General features: G+C 36.5%; 1 protein-coding gene across 1 annotated transcript in view; it reads right to left on the reverse strand.

The window, feature by feature from the left end:
- The window catches only part of NELL2 (neural EGFL like 2), a 363516-nt gene that overhangs the window by 246541 nt on the left and 91117 nt on the right, over nucleotides 1-25858 (reverse strand). The gene's annotated exons all lie outside the window — the stretch shown is intronic.

Here is a 25858-nt window from a genome sequence, read left to right on the forward strand (position 1 = left end):
TCAGAAAAGAAAACTGAATATTACTTATATGCCTCAATGGTATGAAATATGGAGTTCTGAGAACATGTACAGACATCAAGATTAGAATTTCTTTGGTCAAAATAGCTTGTAGTAGTCCTGAGAATTGACTCAAGGTTGATAAACTATGGCCCATGGGACAAATCCATCTGCTACTCCTTTTTGTACAGCATGAGAGCTAAGAATAGTTTTCACATCTTTAAATGGCTGGGTGAAAAAAATCAGAAGAAGAATATTGCATGACACATGAAAACTATATGAAATTCAAGTTTCAGTGTCAATAAACATCTTTTTATTGGAATATAGCCATGCTTGTTTGTTTACATATTATTTATATGCAGAGTTTATATGTAAAGACAGAGTTTAGTAGCTGCAAAAGAAAACATGTGGCCTGTAAAACCCAAAAATGTTATTTTCTGGCCCTTTACAGAAAACCATTTCCAACTTCTATTCTACTCAAGTTAAAATTCTAGGCCACACACAGTAATTCAATTATCTTTGCCAGTGATTAGTTGATTTATGGGCATGTGACCCAATTTTGGCCAATGAGAAATGAAAGGAAACCTGTGAAAAGACTTCTGGGAAAAATTTTCTTACCTTTAAGAATATCATAGAGATACAGAGAGGTGATGTCTCATTTATTCCTCTGGATACACTTTACCTGGATGTAATTCCTAGAACTGTTATAATCATTTGGCTATGCTCCTGAAGATCAAACCAACAAACAAGGAAGGTGGAAAACAAGAAGCAAAAGTGGATAGGACACTGGCATAACTTTCCTGGGTTGCTCTGTCTGTGAACTGCTTCTCACATGATATCATAAATTTTCTCTCTCTTTTTCTTCCCCCAATTTGCATCAGGGTTTTCCGTAACTTGTAGTCAAAGATATACACAGCTAAACCCAAAATTGTATGGCATAGCATTGAACTATATGGCATGAACTAGTGAAAAAAGAAAACTTGTGACATTTATTATAGGGAGAGACATCTATGCAGTTAAAAATGCAAGATTCAAATGCTAAGAAAAAGAGTCTACAATAGGGGATGGCAAGAGGTTTGGAAAGGGACAAACAAGAAAAAAATACACATACACACTAATAAATATTAACTCAATTTTCTTTACTTTTGGACTTAGTTTCTTCTGTACCAGTTATTAGTTGGCATGCTATCCCTCTGCCATACCAAGAGAAGGTCTAAAATTCACACATGCCCCATTTTGCCACACATGCCTTTGAATTTCAGAGAAAGGCAGGATATGCTTACAACATGGCATACTAGTTATGAAGCCATTCATAACTGGCAATCCATTACCTCTTTGAACTGTTCTCGCCTTTGCTCACTCTGTTACATGTCCTTCCTTGCTGTTCTTTAAGCACACCTGGCAAACTCCTACCTCAGGACCTTTGCAGCTCTCTGTTTGGGATGCTTTTCCCCTAGATGATCCCATGGCTCACCAGTCCTCAAGTCCCTTACCATCCACAAGTCTGTACATGAATGTCACCTGAATGAGATCTTGTTCCCATCTAAAATTGCAATTTCTCCCCTGCCTCCCAGCACTTTCTAGCTCTCTGCTTTTGCTTTACTTTTCTGTTTTGTACTTAGCACTATCTAACTATGTAGGTATTTTTTTTATTAACTGTATTCGTCAAATCTAAGATGCTTTTGATTATAAGATACAATATTATGTGTTGTATCACTAAGAAAAAAGCTGCCAATTATAAATGTAAGGTTGTGTTGAATAAGCTTCATGACCATTTCAGCAATGTTAAAATGTGAGAAATTGTGCATCTTTGACTTCATGGAATAGGGTATTTTCTTTATTGTATCTCTCTCCCACTCCATATGGATGTGGATTTTTATCAGTTTGGTTCACTGCTATATCATCTGGCACATAGTAGATGATAAATATTTATTGAATGAATGTGAAAGAACTAATGAATAAATGGATAATTAGACCTTAAAAAAATGGCATACTAGAATGGCAGCACATGTCAAGCAATAGCAAATGGATAAGAGATAAAAGCTCTGATCCAGGACTGATATGGTTAATTTATATGCTCATATATCAATAACAACAATAATAGATAATACTTAATGTGGCGCTTATTATATGCCAGGCAGTGTTTCAAACTACTCTACGTATATTAACTCTCACTCTACCAATAAATCCTCTTGACAAACTGAGGTCACTCAGACAGTAAGTAGCAATGCCAGTATTTGAAGCCAGATAGTCTTGCTCCCTGAGTTCAGAGTTTTTAACCAATATGGTATGCTGTCCCTTATCTGATTCCCAATTTTCTCATCTGTACAACGAGGGTTCTTCATCAGAGAAGCAATAAACTCTACAAAAATGTGAATAGAATAAATTACTAGCATTTAGTACTGGCAAGATTAGAAGTCACATTAGCCTTTTTCAGAAATTTCACATTGAGGGGCACATTTGTCACTATTGTCATCTTAAATACAAATAGCATTAACATTCATATAGGCTAACAAGATCTTAAATAAGTAAATTGTCCCTTTATTCTCTTTTGTGTCTGAATTATAGTCAACAACAACAAATTCAGCCATTTCACAATAACTATGCTTTCATAAAACATTGATAAGAGCATTAATTTTCCCTACGCTTTAATCTTTATAGAAAGGAATCATTCCTTCTTTTGTATTTCTTCATGATCCTATGTTTTATAGAAATAAAAGAATTAAAAATTCCATCCAGTATATTCAACAGACTATGTATCTCTTCTTTAATACTTAAAACACTAAAAATTACCCATGCAAAGGAATCAAACCTAAATAAATCACTGTTGGTATTATTATCATCACGCACCTATAATGTGGCTTCAAAAGGATCATGTAAAAGACTGAGTGTTGAGAAATACTTAATTTCCATGGCATTATAATCAAATGAAGCATACTTTGCTTATTGAATAGGATTGGAAACATCCACACAGCTTTGGCTTATATAAACCAAATTCTTTAAACTTGGACAGTACGGAAGCAATGAAAAGATATATCCATTTACCAAATTAAAATGGTCAGAATTTAAGATCAGCTTTCTAAATTAAGTATTCAAACAATAAAATCAAATGCCAAAGAGGGAACAGTAAAGACAGGCAAAGAGAGAGGAAGAGAAAAACAAAAAAACCCAAAAAAACAATTAAAGTTAATATTATTCCATTTTATGGGACTTGTATCATGGTAAATTTGCACACACTCATAAATAATTTAGAGACTATGAAAGGCAAAATGGTTCTGATAGAAACAGAGATTTCAGCATTAAATTAATATCACTCATGCTACATTAATCTTGCATGACAATATCAGTCCTCTCAACAAAAAGATGACTCCAAAAGGACTAACTCTGATATTTTATTAGCATTGACAAGGGTTTAAATCAAAGATTGACAGATAATGAGCCTCTCAAAGCTGCCTGTTACTTTAGTTCAGTCTGTCCCAGCAGGTTTAGCTAAGGCAAACTGCAAAAGAAATTTCCTTGGAGGATTTGGGATGGCTGGAGCTACTGTAAAGGTGAGAAGATAAATAATGCATTATCAGCTCCTTTAAAAAATTATTTATTACACATATTCAATATTTTTCAATGTTATCTCCATTTCCTTCTACATTTCCTTACCCTTTCTCTCAAGTATACTGAAATACAGGGTGGGATGGGGGGCGGGGGATAGGAATATACATTTCTTTTTCTTTCTTTTTTTTTTTTTTTAAGTAGGCTTTATACTCAAAGTAGGGCTTGAACTCACAGCCCTGAGATCGAGAGTCTCATGGGGCCAGGTGCCCCAAGAACATAAATTTCTGTTATCATCCTATTATTTTTCTTTATTCTAATATATTTTGGACATTTTTCTTCCTCTCTGGCTTTCCCCATCCAGGACATATATAGCACACATCCGAAATTACAGCAGCGCAGAAGCGTGCCAGGTGACTCCTCTTCTTGTTCATACATGTGATTTCTTTTAACAGTTCCATCCCCTATAGAAGAAACTATTTAGTAATCTCCTGAGAAGAGAGAGTAAGAAAGAATTAATTGCTTTGAGGATCATTACATGTATTTCCAAGATGCCATTAGGCCTAGCTAACAAGAGTGAGATGATGCCCCCAGGGGAGCAGGAGAGGAGAGGGGGATAGTGAAGGCATTTTTAGAACAACTGTCGATGGTTCATGGGAGAAAAAGAGGTATGCCATCATTCAGATTTAGTTATGCGAAAAGGAAAATTGATGCCAAAAAGGAGAAATGGCCACAAAGTAAGCACTGTCTTACTCACTATGGGAAACCTGTCATTTGGTGAGTATACATGACACTGGAAAGGTGGTAAATATTCTCAAACAACAAGATTATTACCACCAAAGGGGGAAAGCAATTGTATAAACCAGGAAAACCAGCAGGAAACTAGAAGGAATAGAAAATGAGAAATTATAGAGGGGATTCCAAGTACATATACCAAGCTCTGTGTAATGTGCATTCCAAGAAATGGAATGAACAAGGGATTGAAGCTAAAAAGGTGTCCTTCTTCAAAAAGAAAGAAAGCCACTCGAAGGATATTATGTTTACCTTTTCCACTTTTTTTCAAAAATAAAATAAGTTAACAAATGTGTATTGCTAAAGATCAGATGAAAAGGAGAGGGTATGTTTCTTTATGGCTTCTAGAGCAGATGGTGTTCAGAGTAGCCCATAATTATCTTGCAGAGTGGATAAGAAGGGGAAATTTTATTAAAATTTCAAGTTATGACACTTAATTTTAAGAATTTCATATGGAGGTAGATATTTTCTAATACATTAATGCTAAAGGATTCACTGACGGAAAACAAGAAGTTTTAGGAGCTTTATAAAGCCTACTATATTGCATAAGGCAAGCAAAATCAAGCAACTCCAAAATTCCATTAATTCTATTAACAGGTGTGAATAACCAAGACTAAACAGCACTAATATAAGATAACCAGAAATGTGCATTACCAGAAAATTCACTATGTTCAGGTGAGCATTACTCATGGAAAAGGACTCCTTCTCTTTCTTTCCTCAGTGCCACTCTTTCAGGTCCCATGATAAGTAACATGGCTGACCAAAGATTTCGGACAAGCCTACTTCTTTTTATTATGTTTCTATATATCTTGGCTTGGATATTCTACACACATCCACAGAGATAAGGTCAATAACAATCACTACAATATTTTAAATGAAGATAACAGATTATGAATGCAATTAAGTCAGATGACTTAATTGGAATTCTGCATTTCTAAAAATGATCCAACATCAAAAGAAAATTATAGCACGAATAATTATAAAAGAAGAGTGGGCAGTATTTTGGTTCTCTCTAAAATACTACTAAAGAGCAGAAGAAATAAAAATCAGGATTTGGCAACAGCTTTCCAGTCTTAAAGTTAGAACAGAACAAAGCTCCCAAAAGGACCTCACAGAGCAGATTAAATTACCACAGAATTTCATAAAGAATTCATTGAATGCTTAAGCAGGTTTCTGTGTAGGTCAAAGAGGACCAATCAGAAAATTGAGGTCATTAAGGGATGAGAAATAGGGTAATAGGAAATAAAATATAATTATAGAGTAAGTGAAAGGGGGAAGGAAGGAATAGCAGTGTATTAACATTGTTTTGGTTTTGGAGAAATCATTTTTCCTATAAAGACTTTCAAAGACCAACTTAGATATGTTTTTCCATTTAATTATATTTTATTTTTTATATTTTGTTTCAGATAGAGATCCTGATGGCCTCAAGGGAGAGGCTCAGGTGCTAGAAGCATCTGAGCCTCTGAAGTAACTATATTCCACATATATTTCATTGGAAATCTGAAGCATACTTTATCTTCTTCTTAAAATATTCATTAAAATTAGCCATTAGCTACACATATTTAATTTCAATTTTGTTTTCAAGAAACAAATTTGTAGAACACAAAACCAGAAACTACTGACAAGATTAAATATCTGTATCTATGGCCAAGACATCATTTCATATTTTTCCTACATTTACTTCTGATTCTATAATTCTAAAGCTATATACATTATAAAAACATTATTGCTTCAACTTTAGGGAAAGTCTTCCTTAATTCACTGAAATTTAAGGTGAAAATAATGAGGAGTTCATCAAGATTTGAAATATGTATACTTGTAATTTTACTATAAAACTACAAAATTATTCTGAGCTTCAATTGGTGCATGATCTAAGCTTTCAATTTGAAAGTTTTTGCAAAAAAATTATCATAATTTTGCTTTATGCATTTCTATAAAAATCAACTACTATATAATTGTCTAAAATTATAAAATTAGTATAGGAGCTACTATAGTTAGAAAGCAATAAAAACTAAGAACTCAGTTTCATTGACATTATTAACAACTCACGCCTAGTTTTTTTCACACTTACAAGGTTATTTCACATTCATTATCTAAAATAATCACCAAGTACAGTATTTAATAATTATCAAAACAGCACCATTTAATAAGGGCTCATTTTGTTCCAGCCATATAGTTGACATACAGTATCTCATTTAAGCTCACAACAAATATAGAAATAGCCAAACAAAGAAATTAAGGTGAGCTTCAATGACATACCCAGGTTCACAATGCTCAAAAAGTGACCAGACTAGACTTCAGATCCAACGTCAGGTGCAGTTTAATTATCATGACACTACACTTTTTGCTTCCCAACAACAACAAATGTAATGGCATTCTTAGGAGACCAACAGAGTCTCAACTCTGAAAGTCCTGAAGAGTAAGTGCCCCGTGACTCCGCCCAGCACTTCCAGCTCTCCTAGTTTCTTTCCCACTTCTCTAATCATTTCTCATCTACTTTTCATTCCTGACATGGTTCTGTTCTCCAACTTCCTACCTTCAGACTACATCCTCTTCTCCTGAAAATTATCTTTTCCCCCCTACACAGCATCATCAATCTTAGTTACCTTGACTGAGCCTCAATGTACCTCCAGCCGTTGGCGGCACTGACCCCCTCCTCCAAACCACAGTCAGTTGCCAAGTCAGGCACTGCCACGTTGTTGCTCCACCCACCCCCACTGCTCAGGCTTAAGTCCTCCCTACTATCCCCTAAATTACTAAGCAGGCTGAGAATAAGACCCCAGGTCCTTACCAAGGCTCACAAGGTCCCTCAGGCTCTTGTAAGTCAGGGCTCCTTTACCACCATACCTCTCAGCCTCCTCCACCACATGCCCTGGGCTTTGTGCAGTCTATTAAATACAGGGGGCCAACCACAAACTTGCCCTAGAGCCCGGGCATGCACTTTCTCTGAAATAACCACATGGCTGGTCCCTTCACTGAATTCAGGTCTCAGCTTGAATGCCACCTCCTCGAGAGACCAGCACCTTGACCCATAATGTTCCATACCTTTCTCTTAACTGTTCTTCATGGTACTTTTCCTTTCATTTTATTTTTGTTTTTGTTTTTGCTTTTCATGATACTTTCAACCTCCCATCATTATAATCTACGTTGTGTTTATTGCCTTCTCCCACACACACGCCATAGAGTCAGTGATTTCAGTCTCTTTTATTCCCTACCTTGTCCCCTGCCCTGAGACCTCTGCCTAGAACATGGAAGTACTCAGGTATTCGTTCACTAAATGGATAGAGGATGGATGGATGAATTCTAACTGGTTTTCTTTCCACTCTTTTCTCCCTCTCTGACTTACCATTAACAGTTCTGTCAATGTGACTCAAAACACATCAAAACAAAACATGGAGTTGGTAAAATATACTGTATTTTTAGGGAACAGTCAGTAAGTTGGCAAAATGCCCTATGAAGAGTGGCCTAGGACTCAGCTGTGTGGCTTGCATACCTTTTAAGACTTTAACACTTACCTCACAGGACTGTCTCAGGGATTTAATAAGGTAATGAATGTAATAAGTATATATTAAATGGTTGATGCAAGGCGCTGTTACAGCATTTGGTAAATATTAGCTACTATTATAATGGCTTGCTGGCTGCCAGTTTTCAATTGCTAGCTTAGGGCTTTAAATGTCGTGGCGAGGACTTTACATGTAAGATAGTCCTAATGAAAGTTTTGTTTTAAATTTATTCCTAATGAATTAATATTTCTAGCGAAGAAATTTTGGCGTAATGCTATTCCCTTCACGTGGAATTCCTAGGCCACATTTTTCCCTTTCAAAATGCTATCGATCTAGGGTTATAAAAACAAATTCACTCTTTGCAGGGGCAAAGTCATATTTGTGCCTCACACTCTATGCAAAGACAAACCCCTATGTATTTACATATTAAAATGATACCAGGAGAAAACTTAATGACATATTTGTCAAACCTCAAGTTAGGTTCATAAAGGAACGATGAGGTGTCATTTTACTCGTATGGATCTAACAAAAATTGAAATGATGTTACCGGTGCTGGTGAAGCACTGTGCTAACATAGCTGGCATAACTGGACACAGCCCAGTAGTTTGTGGCAAAGGTATTAAGATGATGAATAGTCTTTGGCCCAATTGTTATCTTTTCAAACACTTATCATAAGGAAACAATCCCTTGTTTAAAGGTGAACACAGAGGCAGTCTCCTCATGTTTATCACCTAAATGAAGTCCTCTTTTCCCAGACTCTACATTCGGCCAAAAGCCAAGCTTTATATCATGAAAGCTATTCCTTTTCTTTCATTTTCACTGCCACTGACTCTCATTTAAGTTCCATTACTTTTTACTTACACTACTGCACATATTTTCTAAGAATAAAATCCACAGTCCTTACCATGGGCCAATGTATGACAAGGAGTTCCAGAGTCACTACTGTTATTAGAACTCATGATTAGAGGTATACAGAAAGGAAACAAAATGATCGCTATTTATGGAAGATATGAATGACTACCTGGAAAAAAAAGAGAATCCCTGAGAAACTATTTGAACCAATAATTCAGTTGTACAATAAGTACAAAATCAATGGCTTTCCTTTATACAAATAACAACCTATTGAAAAGAATAAAGCAAAAAAAAAAAAAATCCGTTCACTTAGCTACAGAACACATGTAAAAATACTGTAAAAAGCAACGTAAACTCACTGTATCTGCATCAGGATTTACTATTGACAACACCTGAGGCAGTTAAATTCAACAAAAAGTCAAACATCTCTTCTCCTCCTTACTCTGTGGACCAATCAGGCACAACTCTATTCGTTCCTCCTTAATAGAAACCTTTTTTTTCTTTTACATACTTACCTGCACTCCACAAATCTGTAATCTGGCCTCCTGTTTGATCCACCAAAATGCCCTCACTAAGAAAATCACTTCCATATTTTTAAAATGTTATGTATTTATTTTGAAAGAAAGAGAGAGCATGTGTGCGCGTGCATGTGTGCATGAGCAGGGGAGAGGCAGAGAGAGAGAGAAGGAGTAAGAGAATCCCAAGCAGGCTCCATGCTGTCAGCACAGAGCCTGACGATGGGCTTGAAACCTCAAACTTCCAGAACAAGACTTGAGCTGAAACCAAGAGTCAAAAGCTTCACCGACTGAGCCACCCAGTACCCCCCCCCCCATATTTTGAATTTGATGAAAAATGTTAAATATCATTGTTCCTGTCCTCTCAGCACTTTCCGTTATCATGTATCACTGCCTCCTTCCTAAAACATTCTTCCCTTAGCTTCCATGGTACAAAATAATTCTGATTTTCCATGTAAGTCTCTGGCAACTCTTTCTCAGACTATTTTATAAGCTCATCCACCTCTCATAGATTTTTAAATATTAGAATGACTTAAGAATTGGTCTCATTTCCCCTCATTTCCCCTCCCTATATTCTCTCCCATAGTGATTCTAACCATTCCCAGGGCTTCAGTGATCATCTACATATGGATGACTCTCATCTTCACATCTCCCATTCAGAACTTCCTTCTAAACCTCAGATTTATACATTACACTTCAATGTTTGTAAACATCCATGGGCATCTCAAACTCAATGTGACCAAAACTGAGCTCATCCACTCCTCCCAAGCCTGCTCGTAATCCAGTGCTCTCTCCTTCAGTAAGCATCAAACCATCTACCGCATGCGCAAGTCTGAGATATGAAATGCATCCATAATACATCTCTCTCCCTCATTCCGTGAGATCTAATCACTGTAAGCAATCTATTCTACTTCCTACATATTCAAATCCATTCACTTCTTTCCAATTCCACAACCATTATCCTACCCCAGACTGCAGCCCCTCTCAACTGGACTAGTGTTAATGTTTCCTAACTAATGTCCCCCACATCCCCTCCTACTCCCTTCAATCAGATTCTCATACTGCTGCAAAGTCATCTCTCTAACATATAATACTTCATCACATTTTACTGCTGTTTAAAACCCTTCAAATGCTTCCTAATGCTTTCATGATAAATATCAAGGTCTTTCAAATCGCTGGAAAGGCCATGCATTATCTGGCCACTGCTTCCTTCATCACTTTCATCCCCAAATTCTCTACTTACAGCCTCACACCCATTCACTATACTCAAGTCACACTGGGCAAGATCCACATACCATACATCATATTAGAGAATATTTTCTTTTTAATGATATCTTGTGCTCAAGAGGTGTATAGAATCAGGCTTATTTTCTCATGTATTACTGAAATGTAAGTAGATAAAGCCTTTGAGAACAATTCAGCAACATATGTCAAAATAGTACAGATTTTGTACAATGTTTGACCTATAAATTCCTATTTATTAGATTCAAACTGATATAATAATTATGGTGGTATTTTTTAAAATAGTGAAACTTGAAAAAAATCATTATTATGCTTTGTTTATTTGGTAGAATATATTTTATTTCATGTATAGAAAGGTCTCTTTTGATAGAGACCCAACATTAATACTGCATATATAGAAACTCATCGCTGTTTTTTGCACAAGCTAAAGAGACTATCCCAGTTCAATGTTTTTTAGTTTCCTGACATGTTATCTGTGATAACTGGATTATTTAGGAAATTTTTTATCCTCGAAGTCTTCAAAATCAGAAAATAGTTTGAACTTGCCCTGAGTGAAAGTCTGCAACATTCACAACAAAGTAAACAATGTAGCAAAGATGATTCTTTCTATTCTTCTCGGGATGAATGCTATTAGCTTTGTCAATTGCTGTGCACATAACCCCCTGTTACTCTGCTTTATTAAAGCCCCACTTCAAAATAGAAAATGAATAAACTTGATCCAGTGAATAAAAATACAATCAATTATTGCTCTTGTAGATGAGGCCTCGGCATAGTAATCTAAATTTATAAATCATAATAATCTAAACTAAATATGTATAGAAGAGATGGAGTACAACAAAAATTCTTGGAAAGGGGGCCAAAATAGGGAACACCTCATTCAATAAATAATGCAACAAACATTTATCAAACATCTACAATGCATTAGACATGGTGCCACATGATGGAGATACAGATTTAAATGACAACTGAACCCTGCCTTATGTGAAATGGAATAATTCAGTTCATTGAATTATGTGACCCTGGGTTAGAAGCCTCACTCCTTATCACTCACCTAGGACCACTGTTATTTCCACCTTGACACTGGCTCGAGTTAACCGTTTATGATCCCTGCCTTTCTGGGCTAATATTCTTTAAAGGTACCATACCACATTTCTATTCTGTTCTATTTGAACCACTGCCCAAAAGGTAAAACTTCATGCCATCTCACATGCCATCTATTTTCTCCACTAGTGATGGCCTTGCACATGGCAACTGACCACTAGTTTCACCAAGCTCTTGAGACCACCTTAGAATTCAGGCTTCACAAATGCTGAAAGTCAGTGCCAGAGTAAGAATCAGGCCCTTAATTCAGTGAAGCCAATCATACTTCATTTCCTGTCATTCTTGACCATAATCCCCCAGTTTGAAAGCAGCAAAACCAGACACATCTCTCCTGCTTTTATCTTCATATCTCTCTGGATTTCCTTCACCTTCAATCATCCTCCTAGGGCACTGAAGATTGAAGAAACAGTTACAGATTCTGCATCCCTCAATCTATGCCCCCTTTCTATGTGATTTGACAGGTCCTCCATCATCTGTACTGGCCTTGTGACTTGACTTGCCAACAGAACACGGTAGAAGTAATAATGTCCAACTGAGTTCCTAGCCTAGGTCTCAAGAGGCTTTGCAAGTTTGGACTTTCTTAGAAATCTACAACTGTCATATGAACAATCCTGGGCTAACCTGCTCAGTTGAAAGAAGACATGGAAAGATGCTCCAGTTATCCCAGCCATAAAAGTAATGCCACCACAAACAAACCAGCTGAGCTAACGGACCAGCTAACTACAGATGCATAAGCAAGCCCAGCCAAGATTAGACTAACCAGATCAAGCCTTCTCAAAAATTTCCCAAGTGAATCCAGACCAAATTTCCAAGCAGCCAACATCTCTTCGGACCCCTAGTCCCCCTTCTCATTAATATCACCTGTCTATGATAGTCCCCAACTTTGAAACCTAAAAACAATCTTCCTCTCCAATCTGTCTTGGGAAATTTTGGCCTTTGGAATACTTGTTCAACACCTAGAATCTGAGTTTGCTTGCCTCCTTGTATACAGTGAATTTCATGCCCTCGTCACGTAAGTATCCATACCCATACCCATACCCTTGAGCTTGTCAATACCCAAAATTACTCCACCTCTGAAATATTTCAAACCTTAAACCATGAGATTGCTTTCAGTCATACATACAAAATAACAAACAAGAATAACTACAAAAACTTTTTCTGTGGTACCCATCAAAGAGTTATCTCAAAAAAGTTACCAGAATCATACACACATATGCCTAGGCATTTAAAACCATTTAGGGACAGATAATTCTCCTGGTATATAAAAATCATCTAGAAGCATAAACGAGAGAAAACAACCCAAGAATATTTTTAAAAAGAAGAGTGGTAGATCATGGCAGATTTGTTTTCCAAGATAATAACTCTTCTACTAGAAAGCTACAACAATTAAAATGCTGTAGAATAAGTACCGTAAGAGACAGATTAATAGAGAATAATAGAAATCCGAGAAATTAGTTCAAATACATGTAAGTATTTAACATAAGATAAAGTAGAGAGTTAATCAGTGAACAAAAGATTGTCAACAAATACTACTGGAATTATTAGCTAACTTGTTTGACAAACAAAAAAAACTTAACAAGAATTATTATCTCATGTACACAAAAATAAACCCCAGCTTATTTAAATTTAAAATGAAAAAAACAGGGGCCATTTGGAGGTTAGGAGGTAAATATTTTTATAAATAAAAAAGGCTTTTTTTTAGTATGTGCAGAAAATCCAATTACATAAAATCTTAAATCTTTATGTTGAAAAACACTAAATAAAAGAAGCAACATTATAAAAATATATTTGTAACATACATAATAGATGATTTTTATTACAAAATGAGCTCTCACAAACCAAGAAGCAAAAATAATTAAATTTTAAAGTGGATGATATACATGAAAAATTAATTTAAAAAATACAAATTTCCAACAAACATGTAAAAAAAAAAATTCAGCAATCCGAAATTTTGCTTCTATTTCTTACCTCTGTCCCAGACTCCAGAATCACACGTACAATTGTTTGCTCTGCATTTCCATTTAAGGGGTTAACACACCTCTTAAACAGAACATACCTAAACTGAACTCTTTATCTTCACCACTCTCCCACATCCGGCCAGATTAGCAGCCTTCCCCATCGTGGCTAATAGCAACCTCATCCTTCTACTTCCTCAATCCAAAACCTTTGGAGTCATCCTGACTCTTCTCTTTACTCATGCCCATATTAAGCTATCAGAAAGTCCTATTGGCTCTACCTTCAAAATATATACAGAATCTACTTCCTATCACCACTACCTATTGAAGCTACCATCATTTCTTGTTTTGGAGAATTACAAAAATAGACCTGCCTTGTTTAAAATATGTAACTTGCATCCTAATGCCCTTAGGGTAAAAATAAAAAGTAAAACTCTTACCTCTCCAGCTACATTTCACATCATGTTCTCCGCACATCAGCAACACTGGCCTCCTTTATACAATATCCTATCTCCTTATACAGAGCGCTTGCATATTACATTTTCTCAGCCTGAACATTCTTCTCTTCACTAGTGTAATGCTATTGGTTCATCAGATCTCAACTGCAACATCATTTTCTGAAGGATGCCTTCCCTGATCTCCTTGCTAGGCAAATTTCACTTATTACAGACACTTTACCAATAACACACTGCTACAACACTGCATTGCATATTTGATCATTATATGATTCATGTCTATCTCCCAACCTGATCATCACATCTTCAAGGATAGAGAGAAATCTTATTTTGCTCATCACTGTAACCCCAGTGTCTAGCAAAGACTAATTCATAGAAGGTGCTTAATAATTATTTTCCAAATGCATAAAAATTATGGAAAAGAGACTCAATGGTGGGATACCATTTCACCTTTAATTCCATATGCATAGAACAATCACCTCCCCTACTACTATTTCTAGAATTATTCCAAGCTATCTAACTCCTAAATTCACTGCTGGGCATATGGCAAACTCAGCCAGGACAGTTAATCCAATTCTTACATTCTACTTCACATTAACTGACTGTCTCCCCCAGCTCCAGGTCCTTGACCACTTAGGAATCATGGGCTGCAGGGACATGAAGAGATGAAATCAATCAGTGAACAAGTACAATGTCCATCTTGTTCTATACTAGCCCACCCCCTCCCTTCTTTTCAACCAACAAATAAAAGTGACCTTTCTGAGATTCAGGGCCTGAGAAATTCTGGAGGTAGACTCCACGCATAAACACAAATGGGAAATTCGTAATACTGTTTGCTGTGCACTGACTTAATTTGTGATCAGAAAAGTTCAGTTTTTTATTGGTTTAAAAACATGATGTTTACCCACAAAATAATATGAAAAGAATGTGTTACCCTCTGCATTTTTCCCCCTCTTCCTCCAAGCATAAGAAAGAATTAGCTTTGCAAATGTAACAATAACAACTCAGGCAAAAAAAAAAAAAAAGAGTTTGTATTTTGGGCCTTCTTACAAATAATGCTATCATATGTTATGGGGACCTGAAATTGGCCAAAAAGACTTGACTGGTTGAATAAAAACTGAGAGAATATCCGCACACACTGGGTTTCAGCATCGCCAGGTACATTTGTACAGGCTCACTAACTCCTCCCAGATCACCATCTCTGAAATAAACTCAGGAATCAAGAGGCACAGGGCACAACTCTAAAGACACGGATTAATGGGAGAACTTCTGCAAAGGAGGAAAGGGAATTTAAGCTTGTGGAAAATGTGTTGTCCTAAACTTTTCTAGTACTGGGTTGCTTTTATTAATCTTCTTCCACTTACAGGACCTACAATAAAAAAACCAGACATCAATGTATGTGGGACATGCATAGTTACAAGTTGGATGAGAACAGTTTAATTTAACACTGAGACAGCACAATCCATCTCAGCAGAGCCACCTGGCATAAACTAAAACTATATATCTTATGAGACAGAAGCAAGCTACTAAAAGCCTGGGAAAGCAGACTGATGTGAATTATTCCACCAAGCCCATTTAGAAAGAGACCTCATCTAATGAAAATGCAAAACCGTCAAAAAAAAAAAAAAAAAAAAAAGATTTGGGGACCAAGGAGGAAGCATTCACCATGATCACTGACTTTGAAGAATTCTAGTTAACATGTTTTTAAGTTCTAATTCAATATGATTTTCTTGTTCTTTCTTTACCAAAATCAAATACAAATCCAATCAGAAGATATTCGCTTTTGAGATTTCTTTTCCTGAACCATCAAAATTAATGGTTTCTGTTCCATATAGGGGGCCCAACAAAGTAATGAAAGGTCATGCTTCCTAGAATGACACAGACACTTCATTTTAGTAATGTGTACTAATTCACAGTTTTGTTCCCCTTCTTACTGCGTATAGAAATAGTAATACTAATCCTAAAAGTGTATTTCCTAGGAATTTATGTATCCTTCGAACATGTGATTAGCGCTGTCTCCGGAACATCATGAATTGTTCATTTCTCCATTCAAACTCATCTTCTACTTCTGCTAATGAGATACGTCACAAATCACATGAGGCAGTATATGAAAAACACAGCATGTGTTCAGAGTGTGGTGTTCCCACTCCACTGACTATGTTATCTCAGGCAAGTGAAGGAGCCTCCCTAAGCTATGGTTTCCGCATCTTCACAACAAGCAAGAGAAATAATCCATGGCAAGTTCTTGCACTCAGAATATACTTAATAAATGCCAGCTTAAAACATAAACCCTAAAGTGGTTGTTCTGTGGCCTTACTGCACACTCGAGATTCAGGAGAGGAAGAGGAAGCTCCGTGGAGAAAATGGGCAAGGACAGCACACCCACTAGCTAAGTCTTTGCTAATTAAAGTGTGTTCCATGTCCCAGCAGGGTGACCATCACCAGAGAGCTGATCAGAAATGCAAACTCTCAGGCTCCACCCCAGAACCACTGAATCATAATTTTCATTTTAACAAGATCCCTGGGTGATTCATATTCCCATTAAAATCCAAGAAGCACTGAGCTAAGTGATGTGCTCCTGCACGCAGGGCTCATAATTTGTTGGACAAAAAATTCAAGTCTCAGTAAAATTATCAGTGTATGTGTCATGGATCATTGGGGTCACTTCCCAATGGTTAAAAGGATAAATATTCCATGTGTGTGTTATATATTATGGTGTGTGGACTTAACATTCTCTCTCCTGGGTTGCTGAGTTTGTTGCACAAGTGTCGTGAGATATCTCTTTACAACTTGAAAAAGTATTTATAAGTGAGGGCCATTCTGAAGCCAGCCAGCCCAGAATTTTCTTTTTACACTATCAGTATAACTGAAGTCTAAAACAAACAGTAAGCCCAAGATCTGAACTCCAAATCCTAAAAATATTTGTATGGCCTTATGGCTTAGGCCAAAACTCCAGAGACCAAGTAGCCAGTTCCCCAGTAGAGGCAACAGTTTCGGTAACTGGGGTGAAAAGGGTGTGGGTAGGAGCTGCTACCATTTAAAAGCAAGACCTAGGCAAAGACTCTAGTACATAACGTGGGTAGAATATTTGAGGAGCAAGCCATGGAATTACAGCAGCCATTCCTACAAACAGATATTTCACAAGCCCAACGTTCCTGAGTTGGATGCAGTCCCATTCCTACGGCCTCTAACTCCAGAACAATTTCTTACAGCAATTTCATGTGATTTCATGTGCCTTTTTTCTATAGTTAAATAGTTTTGAATTTGGGGCCAGCTTTTGCCCACAATGAAATGTGCCTGAATTGCACTCTATCACAAAACCGTCTCTAAACTGAGAAAGAAAATTCCTTTCTGACCCTTCCTCACACTGAACTCCTATATCATTGTGTTTTCTTCATTTAATTTTTAATCTATGCTAATTTTATACAGTCCGTAAATATATTCTGGACAACACAGGCCACACAAAGTATTCAAGGCACCCAGCAGGGAGTCCAGTGTAGCCAAGTTACCATTTTATACGTTTTGCTAGGATGGTAGGTGTTGTAACTTTCTTATGCAATGGGCACTGTGATGTGCACTTACTTTTATTATGCAATGGTTCTATCCGAGTTTCTACTTTCTACATAATTGCCAAAATCAACTTGTAAGCTGCTTTAAATGGCACATATCTTATTTTTCCTATTCTGATTTCAAAATGCCATTTTGTATGATCTCTATTGAGGAGAAAATAAGCCCATTTTTAAAACAATTACCTAACAACACTTCAGATAAGAAGCTGTATTTTTCTGCCTAACATAAGTGTTTTTCTTCTCTTTTAAATTGAGTCTCATATGAATGATATCTAGATTATCACTCTTTTGCTTTGCTATAAATCTGAAATCTCCTCACTTGTTTCAAAGCCTTACACCACTAAGGAAGACTAGCCTCCTGATCACCTAAAGAGTCACACTTTCGGTTTCCTAGAGTTGTGTTAGACAGCATGATTTAATTACTATTACGGACAGATTTGCATAAAGCTTTTTTCTGAAGAGTTTTAGGCCATTTAAGCAATGTCATTAGATGCGCAGAGAAATTCTTTTGAGAAAATGTAATGGAGCATGAAAAATAACAAAAATCCACAAAATACATTTATTCAAGAATCTTAATAATGAAGAGAAATTACAATTCAAAGTGAAGAACTAGAGGCTGAATACTCTCTATTATTTTAAAATAAAAGATGATTAAATAGGCACAGCATAATGCCTCAGAATCAGAGGGCAGCACTCAGTGTTATGTCTTCTGGAAAACTATGCTCATTTCAGAAAAAAAAATAGATTCAGTATATTCTTTGCCATCTATGGAATTTACTGAAGATACAGAACAGCAATTAATTTTAACGATAATCTCATACAAACTCATACTAGACAACATTGCAGTAAAACAAGCAAGTTCAGCCTGCCATAGACCATCTATCTCTCATTAAAGTATCTCCCATGAATTGATATTACCTTGTCAAGGTTGCTGCATAAAGAGAAAAAAGCCATCCTGATGCCCTTTTAAAGACCTACTGACACTGAAGAGACAAATGTTTTCAGGTTTCCCTCAGCACTGCCACCTAGTGCTCCTCGTGGAAGGGGGAACCAGCTTTTTGCAGAGTAATTTGGCAAACTTGGCAATATTTAAAAGTGCCATAATCTTTGACCCAGCAATTCCATCATTAGCAATTCTCCCTGTAGGTAAGACCACATAAAAATGCACCAAGACTGGGGTATCTGGGTGGCTCAGTGGGTTAAGTGTCTGACTCTTGATTTCGGCTCAGGTCACCGTCTCACAGTTGTGAGATTGAGCCCCACGCTGGCCTCCATGCAAGAGTGGAGTCTGCTTGGGAATTTCTCTCTCCCTCTCCCTCTCTGTCCCTCCCCAGCTCATGCTTTCCCTCTCTCTCTCAAAATACATAAATAAACACTTTTTAAATGCACCAAGACTATTTATAAATGACATCCTGCAATATCATTTTTAATAAGAAAAACAACAACAAACTAAAATATCCTGTGATGGAGAAAAAATAAAATTATAATAAGCCATACATTGGAGTAATATTCAGCCATTTAAAAAGTTAGTTGATATGCAAAAATCTCCAGGATAAAGTCCAGGAAAATGTGTGATATCATTTACCGTATATGAAAAGCCTACACATGCATATGTGAGTGGGTGCACTGAGAATCATCTGGAAGGATACACAAGGACTAAAAGTTTGCAAGAGGAGGAAGAAAAAGGGAGACTTTTATGTTTTATTTTATATCTTTTTGGATGGATCGAATATTTATTGTATGCATGCATTATTTTTAGGTTAAAACATTAAAAATGCTATACTAGGATTATGAAGAATGATAGAGTCAGATAACTTTATACTACTTTGGACTGTGGAGTAGAAGACACAGCAACTAAATCATTGTGACACTGTCATCATCCTCTGATTCAGCTCTGCCTTTTCCGGGCATCCCAGCTCTGATACAAGCTGACTACTAACAGTCATTTTTTTTGTTTTTCTAAAGGTCATTAAAATATATCATGCAATGTCTCCTATAGTCATTAATCTGAAAGCTATATTGTTAATTATCCTTGCTTATTGATAAATTGCCAGTTCAGTATTTTTCCACCGATTTGACATTTATCAAGATATTGAAAGATAGCATGACCAACTGCGTTTTTGAAGAGTTTATGAAAAAGTATTAGCAAAAATTAATTGTAGTGTTTAAGAAGCCCACAGAATTATCTTGATGAACTCTCTTTAATAAAACGTAGTTGATTTGTCTTTAGTGAAAATATTCCTTACCATAAGCTTAATTACCTTGAATAAGTAAGGCATAAGTGGACTATTTTCTTGCCCTTTTTTCACATATGCATATAGATTTAGAGTATATTTATAGTATACTAATTTATAGTATATTAATTCTACAACTTATCCAATATTACTTTAAATGCTAAATTAAGTTAATTTAGGGGAGAAGAGATTGAATCCAAACCAAATGTTGGGGAACAACATCAAAAAAACATGACCACTGATTGACCCAGGAGCTGGACCCAGGCACTCGGAGGATCCTCACCTCCTCCCCTGCCTTGGAACGTGGATTCTGCTTGCCTTCCTCACTCCCAAAATGATCCAAGGGCTTAGCCTTGAGATAATGATGTGGGGTTAAAAACATCTGCACTACAGACTGTATACGTGACTGAATCCAATTAGGGCCTCTTTACACACTTTGAAGATTTGAGGGCAATTGCAGGAATCCATTCATCTTGCCACCCAAGACAAGCCTCATCTCTAAGTTCCCTTTGCTATTATTAAAACTTCCACCTACCAACCTGGAGTGGCCTGCCTCTTTCTTCAGTCTCCCCCTGCCCTCTGCTTAAGGGGGCTAGTTTTAGATTATCCCTGCTAAGCTCCCAAGAGGTACACCAAGGTTGTACACTTGATTTATTGCAACACCATAAGGTTTCAGCTCATTCAATTGTTCGCTGTCACATAATATTCTCTAATAACTACAGATTTTCAGAAAGCTTTCTAAAAATACTGCCTCTGATAGTAAAACAACACATTGTCCTTTTGATTGCTATTTCTATCTTTTACATTATTGAGGAATGCCTCAGTCAGCACTGGCATTCTAACCATGTAGCCCCTTGTGTCTCCATAATGCCAACTAATTTATAACTGTGTTCATGCATGAGAATCTCACGTGCATACTGCATATTTCCCATGCTTCCAGCATTACTGTAGAGACAGCTAAGTTTATTGGTTGTGTTGCTCCAAAATGATTTTCTTTTTTAATGTAACCTATATATATATTATATAATTGTTTTCTTTATTCCAAGAACAAAGAAACTCTTGGTGAATTATATCCCACTGGTTTTTGTTCCTCATCCCCATATTTACATATTCAGAAGTCTCTGAATCAGTTTTATTGCACTGTCACTCCATTTTTGAAAAATCTCCAAATTACATAAATGGCAGTCACTTAATCTCTGTCCCCACTTTTCTATGCAGTTTAAGTGACAGAGCTAGAATCATCCGTATTTGCACACTAATGTGAACATAAAAGAGTTAAATCTCCCAAACTAGTCTCTTTGGAAAATGCACATATAATATAATCTACTTTTCTATTATTTAAAATTAATGAAAATTTAAAAATTAAATTAAATTAATGAAAATACCCATAAATATATGAAAAGTTTACCATCTTCATTAGTCATCAGGGAAATGCAAATTTATTCTTCTATTTTAAAAAAACTTTTTTTAGCATTTAATTTATTTCTGAGGGAGAGAGAGAAAGAGTGTGAGCAGGGGAGGGGCAGAGAGAGATGGAGACACGGAATCTGAAGCAGGCTCCAGTCTCTGAGCTGTCAGCACAGAGCCTGACACAGAGTTTGAACTCACAACCCATGAGATCATGACCTGAGCTGAAGTCAGACACTTAACTGACTGAGCCACAAAGGTGCCCCAGGGAAATGCAAATGTAAACTACAATATAATATCATGTACCAACATCATTTATCATAATGCTTAAAATAAAAAAGATAAAAAATGCCAAGTGTGGGTATGGGTGTACAACAATGGGAACTTTCATATATTGGCGGCAGAGTAAACTGGTATAACCACTATAGAAAATGGTTTGTCAAAACAATTTTACAAGAGGTTAAAACAGTTTTACCATTAGATAAAACAGTCTTAACCTATGAACAAACAGTTCTACTCAGGTATATACCCATCAAGCATGCATAACACCAAAAAACATGTAAAGAATGTTTATAGAAGAAGTATTTTTTAACTATTTTTTTTAACGTTTACTCATTTTTGAGAGACAGAGTGAGAGTGGGGAGGGGCAGAGAGAGAGAGGGAGATAGAAACCGAAGCAGGCTCCAGGCCCTGAGCAGTCAGCACAGAGCTTGACGTGGGGCTCGAACTCACAAGACGCAAAATCATGACCTAAGCTGAAGTCGAATGTTCAACCGACTGAGTCACCCAGGTGCCCCTGGAAGGACTATTTATATAGCCCCAAACTGTCCTTCAGTAATAGACTGGATCATGGTACATTAATGCAAATAGAATATATATAGCAATAAGTATGAATAATTGACATCTACATGGAAAAATATAGATGGATCTCACAAACAGGATTTTGAATGGAAGAAGCCAGACATAAAAGAATACAAAATGCATGATAAATTGGTTCTTAGTATCAGCCTTGGTCAAGATTTATCCAAAATACTGAGGAAGAGAGTGGCCTTGAAAAGCGTAGTCTCCTACATCAGAACACAATTTGGAAAAAATAATTACCTTGCATTATATACTGTGTGATTTTAGAAAAGTCATTTAATCCCCCTGGCGTCATTATTCCTCTGTAATATAGAGATAATGAAGCCTTACCTCCCCAAAAGCAAATGACTGTTTTGAAGATCTCTAAGGTCCTGTGTAGCTTTATATCTATGACTCAATGAGATGGTTTCACTTCTTTGTACTTTCATGAATAAAAACAGAGTTCTTTTAACAAAACAATAATAGCTGACATGGTTTTAAGCCACTTTATACATATGTATTACTTATTCAGTCCTCACATTTCATACTAACCCCATAAAATAGGTATAACTGTTCTCTTCCTTTTACAGATAAGGAAACTGAGGCTCTGAGAGGTTTGATAACTTGACCCAAACTGCACAGCTAATTCTGCTAGGGCCAGAATACAAACCCAGAAAATTTCACTCTATTACTCACATACTTAACTACTCAATATGCAAAGACAGTATAAGAACTCCATTTTATCTAAGCTGACAGGACTTTTTAAATTAACTTTAATACAATCTGTTGTCTAATCACCACAGAGCATGTGAAAATGTCATCTATGTTATGGATTGAAACTCTGATTTTTTTCAATCAAAGGAATGATGATTTTAATTTATTCATATAAATCTGGCCTCTCTGAGACAGTACTAATTAAAAAAACTATCGCTACTGAACAAGCACCAGCCAATTTTGATGGTCACATTCACATTTCCCATATTTGATGCTGCTCTAGAAAAAGAGGGGAAATCAGCCTTCCTTGTTATTGTTGTTTTAAACACAGCCTCTTCTGCAAAAGACCTTATAGTATTAGTTCAGATTACTGAATTTTTTTTTATTTCAGTTGACTTTCTGTAACTTTCTGTTTGCTATAAGTTACGTCAATTATTTTCTGACAACTGTTTTTTTAACTTAGACTGAGATTTTACATACTTCAATTAGTTGGACCTCATCCTATTTCAGAGTTAAAGTCACCCACAATATTTATACTTTGCATTTTCGAGAGTTAACTTGCATCTGTGTCCGTCAGTCTCATTGTTGACTAGTTGAGAGCCTGTGACTGGGGTAAAGGATGCAGGGATGGTGTCTGCAAGGGGAGAAGAGAGGGAGAAAGGCAAATCCTGCTTACTTTGCAAGCAGCCTAGACTCAGCCAGGACTCTCAATGGTTTTGCATGGCAAGCTGAGTTACCAGCGGATAAAAGTAGATTACTTAGATTAATTGTCCCAGATGGTCTTAAAGAAGGAAGCAGGCTTGAAAAGCACAGCACTTCTAAATGGAACTTCTCTGGGACTTCTAATCAATTGTGTGTTCTTGGAAAAGTCGTGCACTCACTCTTATTAGGAAGATGGAAGCAATGCCTGCCTCATACAGTTGTTGTGAAGCTCAAACGAGGAACAACCGATGGAAGTGAGATGACTTCATTGCACTGTGATTATCGCTGCCTTAATTATTTAGTGTTGGCATTTCTGCCTTTAGAACTTCTGTTTCAGTTTAACTCCACCACAATAGCTCAAGGGTGGGGGCAGGAAGAGGCTTAGCCCCTCCTTCCAGCACTTTCCCTTCTTAGATTCAAATAAAGGAAAGTAACAGGCTTGGTTCTCTCTGACTTCTTTCCCAGAACAACAACCTTCTTACTATTCACCAGTATTTATATTTGGATAAAGAGCTAAAGCTGAAGTTACAGAGGGAAAATATAAAGCAGACTGCAAAACAGGGCTGCTCAGAGTTGCACAAAACTCTGCCGAAGCAAGCCTGAAAGCATTGAATAAAGAACACCAAAAACCGACTTGCCACATGCACTTCTTTTGTTCATTTCAATCTTGGCAGAGTAAAATTCAGCAGTCGGGTTATGCGTTTTCCCTTCCAAGGACTTGAGAAACAAGTGATTAATCTCTTTAAGCAGTTCTCAGTAAAGAATATATTTTGTTAATTTTATGTCATTACAAAGGCTATCGAGCAAGAGCTGCAGACAGGATGAGTGCAGGGTATAAGAAGAAGGCTTCGGTTTCTCTTTTTAAAAATAAAAACCACACAGCTTAATTTATACTCCACTCAAATGAAGTTCTCATAAAATAAAGCAATGATAATACTGAGAAAATGTACATAAGAAAATGAGATGTTTCCTTCCCCTCACATGAAACAGTGAGACTGTCTCTCTCTCTCTCTTTCTCCCCCCTCCCCTCTCTCATAGCTATTTGCTTCTCTCAGCACATATGAAAATCTGAACAATCTAAACAAGTCAGTTAATGATTATTAAATTTATTTTAGATGTTATTTTTTTCTTTTATAAAACAAATTTTTGCAAACTTTTCAGAAGCATATTTCCTGAAGTATTTTTTACTGACTAGCTTTTAAATTGTGCATGGGGAGACACATTCCCAAATAATCTTTAGGAATATTTACCATATGAACTAAATTCTTATTTCCCTTAGGGAAAAAAAAATTCTGTAGGTGTTTACAGAAAATTTCTTGTTGGCTCTTGTAAAACGCTGAATTCATCAGAATTAGAAGCACTTCGAATACTACAAACAAATACAGGCACAAAACCTCTGTATTCCATGGCACTCATATCACTGAATATAAGCAGAAAGACAAAGTCACTTTATCCTTAATACTTTTAATGATAAAAAATGAAAGACTCAAATAAATTATTTTGGCATTTCTTCAGTGATGCTGTGGTCCCTTCACTGATTACTTAGCTTTCACTACTATATATGAGACAAACACAATCGATTTTCAATCATTAACACCAAAGTCTGCCAGGAGTACTCTGCATTAATAAATCTCAAAATATTTTACCATTTCATTAAGTCTAAATGCATGTTGTTGGGAAGATTTCAAGCACTGTCTGATTTAGTAGGCAGCTTACTGTTGGTAATAAGAGACAAATGGTAAAATCAGAATTGAAATTCACTACTTCTGACTAATGCATCTATCATGATGGTCCATTATTCCAATCAGCCTGTCTCTAATAAAATTGACATCACTTAATGCAAATCTATTATATTCAGGGGTAACAATGTAGAAATAAATGTGGAAAGAAGAATAAAAGAAGTTAAAGCAAAAAGTCTGACTCCCGTTATTGTCATGTTAGGAATATTCCCCCTCCTGCCTCCAACTATGTACAAAGAAAACTACAGAACATCACCACAAGCTTTTAGGGACTAAGACAAGTTCAAGGAAAAAGTCAGATTACTCCTCACCAAGGAAATTAGCTTGTTTACATGTGTAAGAAAATTGCATTCAGTCCTTCCTGGTTCAGCCAAACTTACTTGACTAGGCTAATGTACGTTCATGAAATGGATTGGCTTCAATGTAAAGTCTAATAAAATTGAATATAAATGAACTCCTGAGGGAATTAAATCAATGGACTACAAAGCGACTTCCTGATTTTTCCCTGATAACTCATCACCCTCACCAGAGTAGGAGATGGCAATGGTAAATGGAGCAGGGTGAACAAAAGCCCTAGCAAAAGCAAACATTCATTCTCTTTCCCCTCCTTCCCTCGCCCTTTCCATCCCCTCCCCTACTTCTCTGTCCTCCTATGTACATGGATGATTAGTCTGCATTTACGTAGTCCCGTATAT

Source organism: Lynx rufus, unplaced genomic scaffold, assembly GCF_022079265.1.
Source record: "Lynx rufus isolate CCGP_SWC_20201006 ecotype Redwood Valley unplaced genomic scaffold, mLynRuf1.p SCAF_7, whole genome shotgun sequence".
Lineage (NCBI taxonomy): Eukaryota > Metazoa > Chordata > Mammalia > Carnivora > Felidae > Lynx > Lynx rufus.